Here is a 13,801-nt window from a genome sequence, read left to right as displayed (position 1 = left end):
AAATTTTTATGACAAACGGATACGTAAATCGTAAATTTAAAGAAAATAAATTCTAGAGCTTTTTCTGTACCTGGCGCGTCTCTCTCGTTCATTCGAAGTAACGGTTAATTTTTTAACATTATACGAGAATTGTACACGTTTTTTTCTACATCCCCTTAAAGATGGGATGTACGAAATCGTAATATCGCCGGTTTAACGTCGAAATCCGCCAGTAATATAAATCGCAGAGCGGAATAAATATATCGAATATTTTAACGGATTTTTTTTAAAACTCCCGTCGACTATAGAGAAAAATATGGTAAAAACATACGGGTAAATTCTTATCGGCGGACTTAAGTTATAAATCTACTGGCGATTGGCGTAATCGGGCCAGGAACCGGTCCCGGATAGAATCGGATGCGGTATACGCGTAGCGTCCACCCGAGGTGCTAGGCTTCGGCCGGCTAAACCGGGTGAGATCGGCGCTCCGTAAAGCGAACGCGCCAATCCGGCTTTTCGGATGCCGACGATACGGCGCTTCCACTCCGCTACTCCGCCACTAATATTCGAATACTCGATAGTGATCTTATCTTTTTTTCACGCGTAGTATAGAAATTTGTAATAAGATACGTAATGCGGTTATAATAAAATAATGCGCCATTATTTTCGTATAATTAAAATTAATACGTATTTACTTTTTAGAAAATACGAGGGAAGCGCCGTACCCACCGCTTCTAATGACGGCGCGCCACCGAACTACGGCGTTTCGAACTTTTCAGTTTCAAAGAGACTTTACAATTAGGTAGATGGATGGGAAATTTCGATTATCGTCCGAATCTTCGTCATATTTGTACACTGCGTTAAATGTCTCTCGTTGTCCACAGAAATGGAAATAAGATAGATACGGGACTTCAGAATACGAATGCGGTACCATCTACGAGGAATCCGGAATCGAATTCGGGATAATCGATCTAAGAATTTTTCATCAGTTATAACTTATAACTAATGAAAAATTCTTATCCGCTACTTATAACTGACTTATATCTGACTTATCCGGACATCCTGACTTATACTTATATCTGACTTATCCGGTACTTATAAGTACCGGATAAGTCAGGCCCATCCGGCCGCTCCTATCGCCAGCCTGGACGAGCCCACCGCCAGTACCGAAGAAAAAGGTCCTCTAGGCCCGTAGCGTAGAAAGAGCAAAATAAAAGATCAAAAAACCCTAAATTATGATCTTGTTTTACGCTCGATTTGGTCGGCAAATACCGCATAAAATGAAATTTTGCGTAAATTTGTGTTCCAAACAATTAATTCGGGTGACGGCTGGCGCGAGTCCTGTAAGGCTGGCGTCAGGCCCGAGGGTAGAGCGGGACTCTTTAGCCAATATATTTTGAACAAATAGCTCGATGTACCGTACGTGGACTGTACGGGAAAACGCTGTTAATAGCGAATGAAAATAGTCTCGGCGAAAGATCTACGACGAGAATTATAAAATTACGTAGTACATAAAATTTAACAGTAACACCAGTATTAATAAGGTTGTTTAGGGGAATAATAAGTTTAATCGGTTTTAATTCGATCGAATACAGCCACGAAACGCGTGGGCGATTGGCCAAAGGACTTTCAGGAGGGTTTTCGAGGCAAACCCGACCCGCCACCGACTGCCCGCGTTCGGTGGTTCGGCCGCTAAAGGCTGGCCGGGCCGTGGTAAAAATGGAAAAACTACGGCGTTACAATAGGTAAAATATTATTTGGCTTCGTCTATTAACGAAGTTAAAGCTCCATTTAATTTTAAAATTTATATTTAAAACGAAGCGAGGAATCGAACCGAATCGTCACTTACGTCGTCAATAAATTTCCAAAATAAAAAAAATTCACCGATAAGAAACATTTTTGCTTTAAAATAAAGCCCGGTTCAAAGAGAATATNAATTATTATACAATTTTACGTAGTATTTTAACTAAATTATATCCTTCTATAATGTTTTAGATGCTAGTAATTTGCCAGATTTATTAAAAGAATGTTTAGCCGATGGTAAAAGCAAAGTTAACGAAGTAGGAAGAAAGCTACGTTTAGTGGCCGACAACTTTAATTCCGCTTCGACGATTAAGGTAAATTTAATTGCTATAATCTAGAACTTAGGGCCCGGTTTTATTCTTAAAGACGGTTTAAATATAATATACACCGTCCATTATTGTTTGGTCTTGGCCAAACAATAATGGGCAGTGTACGAAGGAGGAACGCTTTGTCGAAGATGAAAAGTCGACATCAATCGAAAGTTCTAGGCGGGGGGCTGGATTTAGACTCGTTAGAGTCCTAAACTATAATATAGATAGAGAGGAATATATATACGAAGGACGTGGTATATATACCACGTCCTTCTCCCCTTTGACGTAAAAATGAGGTCCTAAAGTATAGATGGTAAAGTCGGGCCCTAAGCCGCGACTCGTTTATCCGGCATACAGACCCGGCCTGGTTTTTAGGATATTTAAGGACTAAGAATTTTTAAAAAGTATTTAAGATATTTTTTAAGAGTTTCGAATTTATTTTGTTAAATTCTCCTTAAAGTTTATTACGTAAATACAAATAAATAAAAGTAGTAAATAACTAGTAAAACTTTATCTTTACTGCAAAAATCCGTCTAAAACGGAACCCGTAAAAAGAAAGGAGAGCCGCCCAAATTGGTAAATCGTTAAGACGGAAGGCCACATTTTTCTAAAGCATAATTTACGAAAGAATCAAAAGATTTACTTTTAGTACGTAAACGCTTAACCTCCGAACAACGGCCGCTTTTAACGTTCCCCTTAGTGTCCGTCGTTCGGAGGTTTGACCCTATTCGCTCTCCGTTGCGAAAACTTACGCGGTATCGATAGTTATGGGACGAATTTATTAATTAAAATAGTTTTCGATGACAATCAATGTATACAGAGAGGAATATTACAGCTTACTTAAGATATTTACTACCAAACTATTATATAAAATAAGAAAAATCCTCGACCATCGAGCGCGACAAACTTGGACGCATCTCCCGCTAAGTGGGAATGCAATCGCGCTTTAGTTAATAAAAGATACGACAATAATTCCATGCAGATTTATTTATTATCGAGTTGGCTTTAATTATCAATTAATTTGGCAAATAAATATCGTCGATTTTGCGCTTCGTTAGGCGCTCTTTGGAGCGTTATAAAGTCGATTTTAAAACGTAATTAACACAATTATTAATACTTATTTAATTGGCGCCCTTTTATTTATTATTCAGGTGAATTTTTAGTTTTTCTAAAAGTTAACTTATATAATTTTAAACTTTTTTCTTTAAAAAAAATCTGTTTTGGTCAAGCTCCAGACGGGAAGGAAACGCCATACCGCCGGAGTCTCCTATTTATTTAATAATTCTTACATATATAAATGCTCGTTACCGAAGAACCGTCGTATCTATTCGGGTTGGAAGGAATTATTCGGGCGATTAATTTCTGTATTATTAATTTTGTTAGCGAAAGAGGAACTAATCTACCTCGTTATTAAGCGGTATGCCGGGTCCAACGGTAGTCTCGGCCAGCATTCGATAAACCCGGTAGCGGATATATACCGCGTACGTCTCAAACAGGCATTTAAAATATGCCAAATAAAAATTTTAAGTAATAAGGGGTAAAGGTGGTTAGAGAGGTCAAAGGTTAAGTTAGAGCGCGCGTAAGACGTTACATTTGCAGTTTTAAGCGGTGAAAACAGTGTTTTCTTTATTAATTAAATACAATTTTGGGGTCAAAAATGGATGTTTACGAGAGTTTAGTAAAAATAGCGGAGTTTTTCCCAGTTTAGCGCGCATTTTAAATGCGTTTTAAACGTTAAAGAAGTTTACGATATTTTTTAATTGGAGCGACAATGGCAAAAGCGGGCATTCAATCAAAGAGAATAGCATTTTCGCGTAAGACAAAGTGATTGATCAATCGAGATCCGCACTAATGTCCCTTCTGTATTCAACATATCTCGGTAATCCCCATCCACCACAGATTTGATTGATTAGATGGAAGTAAGGGTTAATGAAGCCATATTCCAAAACATCCAATTCTTGGATTGGTACGGGCGCTCCTCCCATTGGACCCCTCCACGCGTGCGCTCTTTTAACCAACGCGTGACGCAACACCAACACGTGGGACGATCTAACCACACTTTCGGGATGTCGAATGATAAGATGGATCTAGTCTCGTCTTCTCCGAGTGCGGGTGAGATGCGACCATTAATTATTATACAATTTTACGTAGTATTTTAACTAAATTATATCCTTCTATAATGTTTTAGATGCTAGTAATTTGCCAGATTTATTAAAAGAATGTTTAGCCGATGGTAAAAGCAAAGTTAACGAAGTAGGAAGAAAGCTACGTTTAGTGGCCGACAACTTTAATTCCGCTTCGACGATTAAGGTAAATTTAATTGCTATAATCTAGAACTTAGGGCCCGGTTTTATTCTTAAAGACGGTTTAAATATAATATACACCGTCCATTATTGTTTGGTCTTGGCCAAACAATAATGGGCAGTGTACGAAGGAGGAACGCTTTGTCGAAGATGAAAAGTCGACATCAATCGAAAGTTCTAGGCGGGGGGCTGGATTTAGACTCGTTAGAGTCCTAAACTATAATATAGATAGAGAGGAATATATATACGAAGGACGTGGTATATATACCACGTCCTTCCCCCCTTTGACGTAAAAATGAGGTCCTAAAGTATAGATGGTATAGGCGGGCCCTAAGCCGCGGCTCGTTTATCCGGCATACAGACCCGGCCTGGTTTTTAGGATATTTAAGGACTAAGAATTTTTAAAAAGTATTTAAGATATTTTTTAAGAGTTTCGAATTTATTTTGTTAAATTCTCCTTAAAGTTTATTACGTAAATACAAATAAATAAAAGTAGTAAATAACTAGTAAAACTTTATCTTTACTGCAAAAATCCGTCTAAAACGGAACCCGTAAAAAGAAAGGAGAGCCGCCCAAATTGGTAAATCGTTAAGACGGAAGGCCACATTTTTCTAAAGCATAATTTACGAAAGAATCAAAAGATTTACTTTTAGTACGTAAACGCTTAACCTCCGAACAACGGCCGCTTTTAACGTTCCCCTTAGTGTCCGTCGTTCCGAGGATTGACCCTATTCGCTCTCCGTTGCGAAAACTTACGCGGTATCGATAGTTATGGGACGAATTTATTAATTAAAATAGTTTTCCACGACAATCAATGTATACAGAGAGGAATATTACAGCTTACTTAAGAGAAAATGTGACAATAACGTCATTTCGAGGTAGAATCTAGCAAAACTGTAAGTAATTACAATGAAGATAGAATAAATTAACAACGCTTTAAATTATTTATCTACCGGTTTCGTGGGAAATAAAATTACACGTTAATCGATTGTAAATTATTAAAATTTTCAAGGAAAAAATAATACAGAAAATCTCATTATTTCATACATAAAGAATTTTTTAAAATTTAATTTTTAATGTTACGTTTATTTTAATGACGATTTATTACGAAATTAAATGTAGATAAACGGATTAGGATGGATATATTAAATAGTCCAGAAATTATTTACGGTAAAAATTGTTCGAAACGGAACCTTAATTAAAGGGAAACTGGCCTAAACGGCAAGAAAAGCACCGATTTTCTGTGTTTAAAAGTAAAACCTGTTGAAAACGGAAAAAATATTCCATACCGCCGCGCGAGTCCGGTTTACGCGGGTTTTACCGTAGGCGATGGCTTTATAGTCATCGATGATAAGATCGAAATTCGTACGACTTAAGCGGGGTGGGATTTGCGCGTAAGCGTAAGACCGCAATTTTCAAATCGAGGGCCTATAGATTCTGTTTATTTTTAAGTGTATAGTTTGACACTTTTACACGCGTTATTATTACCGGGAGGGAAAGGTCCCGGTATACCTTACAGTTTAGGGTGGCGACAATAAGTCTAACGCCGATTATAAGTATATAGAAGTATTTCGTACGCTAAATGTACTTTGTTCTCCGTAAGAAATATTAAGATAAATATCGAGTTAGCCATCGTTTCTATCCGCATTTAACTGGCGCAATTTTAACGTTTGGCCAAAATTAATGGCGACGTATTAATTTAAGAGCGACAACATTAAAAAAGATATTAAATAAAGAAACGCGGTGGATGATTGAACGGCACTTTACAAAATAGGACGTAGGTATTGTGTGGCATCCAGACTCATCACCATTAGAAAGTTATTCGAAAATGCAACACGTAACTGGTAGGAAGGATGAATGGGAGAATACGGTGGAGTGTTGTGACCGCACAATGACAGATAGACCTTCCCCCAATCAAACGGAGAAGGGACCCGAGCGTTTTTTAACATTTAAGAAAAGGCTTTACGTGCGATTAGCTCGCGTGTGTTTAGTCGGTGTTCCATTTAAATGAGGCGCCAAACGGTTTAATGACCGTCCGCGGCACGTGACTGGACGACGTCGAATTCACCCCAAAGAACTGTATTTTTTTGTATTTTTTGTCGTCCACGCGTGCGAAAATCTATTCCGTCGAGTGGAAATATATCATTGTGGAGAGAGGAATGAAAAATTGATTTATAATTACCGATGGCTTCCATGGCGCGTTACGTAACGACGCTTTCGGTCGGTGCCGGGTTGCGGTAACAAGCGATTTTGGATGCGCCGCCCACCAAAGATTAAATGATTTATACGCGATTTAGGATAAATAATGGAAATTTCCTGGTAAAATGAAAATATAAGTGTAATTGGTACAATATTATTGCTTATTTATACGCGTATTTAATATACCACCGAACAATCAAGTAAAAGAATAGGGGTTCGAATCCCGCGCTTCAAATTAAAGAAAGCTTCGATTTCCTTCTTTGAATACGGCGACGCGTTATAACTTGGCGGGGCCCGGGCATACTCGAATTAGGGGGCCCGGCGTACGGCGTCGACTTCGGACGTTTTTCTTCTTCGGGAGGAATATTTTCTTACAAAAGATTGGCTCGAGACCCTCTCTATCGGTGGGGCCCTTTTTGCCAGTAGGATAGATCCAAGATATACGGTTTGAAAATTATTTTTACACAAAAATCAAGTAATCTTCGAGATTAAACTGTTAAAAAAATCCGAATAAAATTAGAAATATTTAATCTATTTAGGGCCTATATCGATTTTTTATATATAATCGGCTGTCTTTGGACGCGTGTAAAATGATTTACTAAACTACAATTACGACTTATTTTATGAAGATATTTTCATTAAAGTTTATATTTCGAAATTTACAACAAAAAAGCATTTTTTTTTAAATCCCGATAAAAACTGGGAAAAGCAACAAGTTACGTCCTCGTCACAATAGGAAGGTCCAACCGACGTATTACAAAGGCTGGGAATTTTCCCATCCAATATTTTAGCTTTAGGCGGACGATAAATCTTAAAGATTCGATTAGAACTTCTCATTTTTCGGGTTAAGTAAACTTAATCGCGCGACGAATTAGTCGAACGAATCGACTAAAACAATCGAAATTACGTTCTCTTAACAACGAATAATTATCGCGTATCGGCCGCGTATAAATTCGTTAAACGTAATTAAACAAATTCCGATATTAAATAAATACAAATAAAAGGCCGCGGTTACGATAATATCGGAGCGAAAGGTTAAAGTATAATACGGACGGAACGACAAGGGGCCAGCGCGCCATCCCACCGGGCCTTTCCAAGTATTTCTTTTATTGTTATCTACGTTGTAAGAGGAACTTCCTTCGAAAATTCTAAAAAGAATCACGGTTTAAATATACTTTTACGCTTTTTCTTCGCATAAATAGATTAATCGTATCTTTATTTAAAGGCTTATCGATATTAAATTTAAGAAAGTTAACTTTTCGTTTAATTTAATAAGAGGCGGATTAATTATTAGCGACATACATTTGGGGAATTGTTGTATGGAAAAACTAATCGAATAAATCTATATTAGTTGATCAACGAAAGGTTCAACCAAGCATTTACATCGCCCGGACAACGGAATTGGTGGCAAGTGAGGTGTATGAAAGCTGCAGCAAGGGTTGACGCGGTGACGGATTACTCACACGACCAAATTACAGTAATAGCTAAACTGACTACCGACGAAATTTTTTTCCCTATTTTCCCTGGATGATAAATGTGGATTTTTGATCCACGCAACGCATTTACTAACGCGGATGGTGCGCGTTATACGCGAGAAGCGCGCGCCGATCGATACAATTAGCGGACAGATCGAAAGTTTGGACGGTGGTCGGGTCGCTTTCTTCGCTTTAAGTGCCCTAAAGAAAGATTAAAGAGGAATTCTTTTTTTAAGCGGAGTAAATTCCGAGTCGAGTCTCGTATCCACTTAATTACGGCCATTTTCTGGCAATCACTCGGAGACTTCATTACCGACCGAGTGGAGTGATAAACGATTCGACAGCTTAACCCCTTCCGTTTCAGAATGCCACATTCAACTTCCTATATAAATTACAGGCAACTCTCGGCAGTCGAGTTCCACCGGGATTTAATTCTGTCGTTCGATTTAAGCCGTAGTAAATATGACTTAAGCTTAACTCTATCCAACCCTTTAAAGACTTTTTGGAAAATCCCTTGAAAGAGACCGTGCGAAATATATGACGCAGTAAATTATCGCGCGCACTCAATAGGGCTTAATTAAAATCGTGTTCCTCCGGCCGTCTCTACACAATTGATTTTGTTTATGTTAATCATCTTCGTTTACGACGCCATTAAAACGTTTTCTTTATCCAAATCTCCTTATTTAATAATTTATATTTCATTGTGGGCCAAATATTTTCTTGGGTTTTCGTCCGGGATATAAAACTTTCCGTACAAACGCTGCCGGAATCAATCCACCGCACGAAATGAGCGAAGGGAATTCTTATTCCCTCAAGTCGTAGGTCATTACGGTCGGTCTGACGTGAACTGCGGTCTTCTGGGAGCTAATATCTGTTTTGTCTCCCGCTTGTTGGCTCTAATCTCGTGTTTTTGTTTCTCTATATTAATACGACGGAGAAGCGCTTCAAAAAAATAACCCTGTCAAACCCGCCGTAAAAAATTGATGTCGCCGGTGACAAATACACACTGGCCATTATCTAAAAGGTATCGAATTTGCTAGATTAAACCGAGTTTTCCACGGATTCTCTTGGCGCAAATCGCTAATTAATGCCTTTACTTCGTACATTAACGGCTACGGAAGATTTGTAACCACCCTTCATCTGGTAGGATCGTAAATATAGATTATACGTCGTATATATAGGATGGCGATCGGTGCCACATTTAACAGTGATTTAGAGTTTCGGTTACTTAAATGGAATAATATAATAACGTAACGATAATCGTAAAAATGCTTTTTTAATATTTTTCCCATTAATTAATACGCATCAAAATAGGATGTCCCGTAAGTCTGGAACTACGGGAGTTACGTCGATCTCTGTTTGTTCTTTTACGCGTAAAGCGCGGTGCGTGAGTAAGGAGGAACGAATTCGAGTTAAATTGATGGGGAGGAGCGGTCCAATAGTCCTTTACCGTCGAAATAACTCGAATTCGTTTCTCTTTACTCGACACCTGGCTGTAGCAGTAAAAGAGTAAACGAAGATCGACGTAACTTCCAGGCTTCCAGTCTTATAGGACGAGCCGGGCATTTAAGAATTAGATATAAAAAAGTCGACTTTTTTACTTAAAAGTATGCTTTTGCTATAATAGCAATTTATCTAACTTAAGTTATTGTATTCTTTAATATATTTTGAGAACAATCGTAAATTAACGAGCTATCGAAATAAGCCGCAAATACATTCTTTCGGATTCGGTACGTTTAACCAGGCTGGACTTAGATTCGTGGCCCTTTCGCCAAATATTCCCACCCGTAAAAATACGAGGCCCTAAGATATAGGTTGGCGGGACGAGGCTTTAAGAATTAGAAACCAAATCCTTTGGAGTAGTCGAACTATTATTTAAAAAATGGAGCCAACCCGAAGTTTTAATATATTTTTGATCAAACCCAATTAATTACATTCTAAAAAACGACAATATAAAATCTTTACAGACAAAACCAACGTTTAAAAACTAATAAAATGATCCATATAATAGACATATTTATCATAAATATTCATATTTTCATATAGTTTATGAAAACTTTAACAAGAATATAAATTTTAAAATATTTGGCCACTTATAAAGACACCAGCCAAAATTATTATACTATAACAATTTTTCGATACTTCGATACAATCTTGGCATTAAAGTCGTCCAAATTTAAAATACGCTCCCGTATCTTTTAAAGGGTCAAAAGATGATTTTAGTAGTATAATATCTGTCTACCATACGGGTAATACAGATTTGCACCTCAGTATATATCAGATTTTTTAGACTTCTCTCGGTTCTGGAGCACCGGTCTCCCGGATCAAACTAATACATAGATTGATCCGGCGAATTAAAGGAAAGCCAGTGTACGATTCCATCCGCATCATTACCTCGCAGGTAGTTAAATCGGTGCAGCTGCGCGCCTATTGTTCTTTATATCTCCTCCCCGTACGGATAGTGTCTCGTATTATTTCTTTAAAAAATAAGAAACCCCATCAAAATGTTTGATAATACAATAACAAACTACATTTTATATTTTTAATTAAATTAAGAAAATACTTTAAAAATTTTATTATACACTGAAAGTTTCAATTTAGTTAAGTGTGATCTCGGTTAATTTATAGTTTTTTTTTTGATTTAATTTTGGTCGTTTCGCGTCGTTAACGTGTACAGATTTTGATTTAGACTCGTTTGAGTTTTATCTAAGTCCAAACTTTGCGTATATTACACTTGCAAAAAATATTTATTATTATCGATTTTTACCACTTTTACTTTATATTTATCTTTATTAACAACGCTCCGTCTTCATACCTATAGTTCCAACAATACAAAATGTTTAAATTGAATTAAAAAATAAGCAAAATTATAAAAAGTGAAATAAAATTAACACATTTATAATTTAAAAGACTTCGATTTAATAATAATTATTAAGTTTTTTGACATTTAAAATCGGTTAAATTACTTTCTACACACGCGCGTACCGCATCTGTGACATATTTTATTATAAATTGTTTTGTTTTTATCAGACACTTCTTTCCCAAGCATGGCCAAATAATTAAACTTATCGCGACAAATATAAAAACATAAAATATAGAGTTGTGGCCAATCCGCATCCTAATTTTGCATCTATTTCGTGTTCTTACGCTCGTATTTTTTCCAAAGATAATTCAGTCTTCGTTCTAAACTCGTGCGGAATTAAAGAAAAATTGCATCTATTTATATAGGCCTATATATTTTTGAAACGAACCGAGATGGATAAAACAGCGCGCGATTAAGTAAAATAGCTTAATAATAAACAAACAGAAAGAAAACGAGCGTTTTAAATCATATTTTTAAATTATTTAATGTAAAATACAAGCTTTTCACCTCAAATTAGTAGCGGATTGCCCCCGTACGTCGTACTGTTCTTTTAACAATACAGCCGTGCCGGTCGTCTACCTAACACATTTCGGGGGAAAATTTTTGAATGGGAATAATACGACTTGTGGTTTGCGTATAGCCAATCGGGGCCTCCTACCTCTAAGGTTTTTATATCTGGTCTCGTCTTTCATCCGTCTAACTCCATTGTTGAAATTAAAGAAAGTTGGACGGACAGTTGACAGTGGGAATTTATAGGTGTAAATTTTTCAAATCGCTGTCCAATTAAAATTTAAATCTATAATCATATTTTAAAAATAATTTTTTAAATCTACTAAGCTGGCAAGCGGAGTATCGGTATAAAATACCAGAAACGTTTTTTCCCCGGCAGAATAATTTCTTTGATTAATAAACGAGTAAAAACACTTTTTTGGTCGATGTTCCAAAATGTGAAAATCGCCGACGAAGGCAGCCAAAAACATTACTGGTTTATTAATCGAAGAAATCTACTGGAGAAACAAAGATTTGTGGGTGTATAAAATTTACAAAAATTAACTAACCATCGAGAGTTAGAGTAAGAAGTTAACCGATTTCCATTGGCTTTGTTTTTAGTACAAGAGCACTCGTTGATTGCAGTTGCCAATACGGCCGTTAGAGTGTCTCAAACACCCAAGTGCTAGTTTTGATCTAGAATAAAATGAACATTTCAAATTAACACTATTTTATATTAAAACACAATTGAAAAAATACATTTGTAATTCTAAAATATTTGAAAATGTTTCTACCAAGTAAAAGACTGGCAAATTTATCTCTTATCGTACGTAAACATTAGTAGTAGTGGTCGTACAAATGACATATTAAATATTACGCGTTTACATTAAATTTTACTTTGAAATTTGAATATTTTACGCAGTTAAACTAAACGAATTTAAAACAATGTAGAAATAATGTTATTTTCATTAGAAACTATTCAGCTAATTTAATCACTAACGAAGACGAATGGATCGATTCGTTAATTATCATTGACAGACAAATGAATAGGTATTTAATTAAATACGTTAAAACAGTGGTTCCCAAACTTTTCCGATTCTTGCGCCCTCGCTATATTCGGATTTTCTCGAGGCGCCCTATGTCAAATTCTAACAAGTATAATATGCGAAACAGCCAATATTCTTTTAATTAAAGAGTTAGGATGTTAAGTAAAAAATAAATAAAACAGGTATTTAAGGTAACAAAACACTGTAATTGAACAAATTCAATTAATTATAATTAGTGGGATGGACGAGCCCGTTGATCGCTGCACATTTTCTCGTACCTTGAAATCAAACTGGCCGCGGCCACTTTCATTTCCTTTTCCGCATTGATTTTCGTGCAATTCTTAGTTTTTATCACAGCCACGAACTCGGCTTCGCGAAAATAAGAAATCGCCAATGAAATTAAGATTCTCCGAGCTGTACCACTCGGAAGGGATATTCGTCTTTTACCGATATCCAAAGTTCAGTTAATTCCTCGCTGCTAAATTTTGTTTTCAATGTATTGTCGCCAGACAACTCGATAAGATTCTCTTCGTCTGCGGTAAATTCGGACGGAGCATTGGCATTAAATGGATCTCGAATCCGTGCAAATTTGTCGATATTATCATTTTGAAAATATTTCTCAAACCAGGTGATAAGCTGTGATAAATGTTCTTTAAAAATAGAGCTCGTACCTCGAGAGAAATCGACTCCATTGAAAGTCAAACACTGTTAAAACAAGGGAAAACATTCTTTTCTTCCGTCTTCATTTATTTTTATTTTCCAGTTTTAATTTTTTTTTATAAAAGCTGAAATTTTCTCAATCCACTTTAAAAGTTGCCCGTTGTTTCTCTGCAGGCAGAGATTCGGAGCATTCGGCTTTTCAAAAATATCACGAGTACGCTAGTTTTACCAAAAAATCTTCAATCAAAATTTTCGGCACACTTGTGGTTTCCTCTTTAAAAAATGTAAATTTCATGTCGCGGTTCAAATGTACGAGACAAAACATTACCTCGAGAGAGCCATGGCTCTCTCGAGGTAATGTTTTGTACTGTACTTTCTCAGTGCTGTAGTACAACAAAGACTCGTGCTCGGATCCCAAATCCTCGCAGTTTTTTTGAAAAATCTTGCCTTCAATGGCCATTTTTATAAAGTTTACTACATGTACTACATATTCTGGTTCGTTGCGGATATTTTGATGCCAGCGCTTCCCTGTGAATAATGCAATGGATCCACAGCGCATCGGGGTCTTTGCTTCGAAAAAGTGCTCGCAATCTACCGTAACATCCGGACATAGAACGAGCACCATCAGTAAAGATACTAATTCGTTTGGTCCACTCCAAATTATTTTCGGAAA

This window comes from Centruroides sculpturatus, unplaced genomic scaffold, assembly GCF_000671375.1.
Source record: "Centruroides sculpturatus isolate CEXI.00-Female unplaced genomic scaffold, Cexi_2.0 scaffold162, whole genome shotgun sequence".
Classification (NCBI taxonomy): Eukaryota; Metazoa; Arthropoda; class Arachnida; order Scorpiones; family Buthidae; genus Centruroides; species Centruroides sculpturatus.
Note: the sequence above shows the minus strand (reverse complement) of the source record.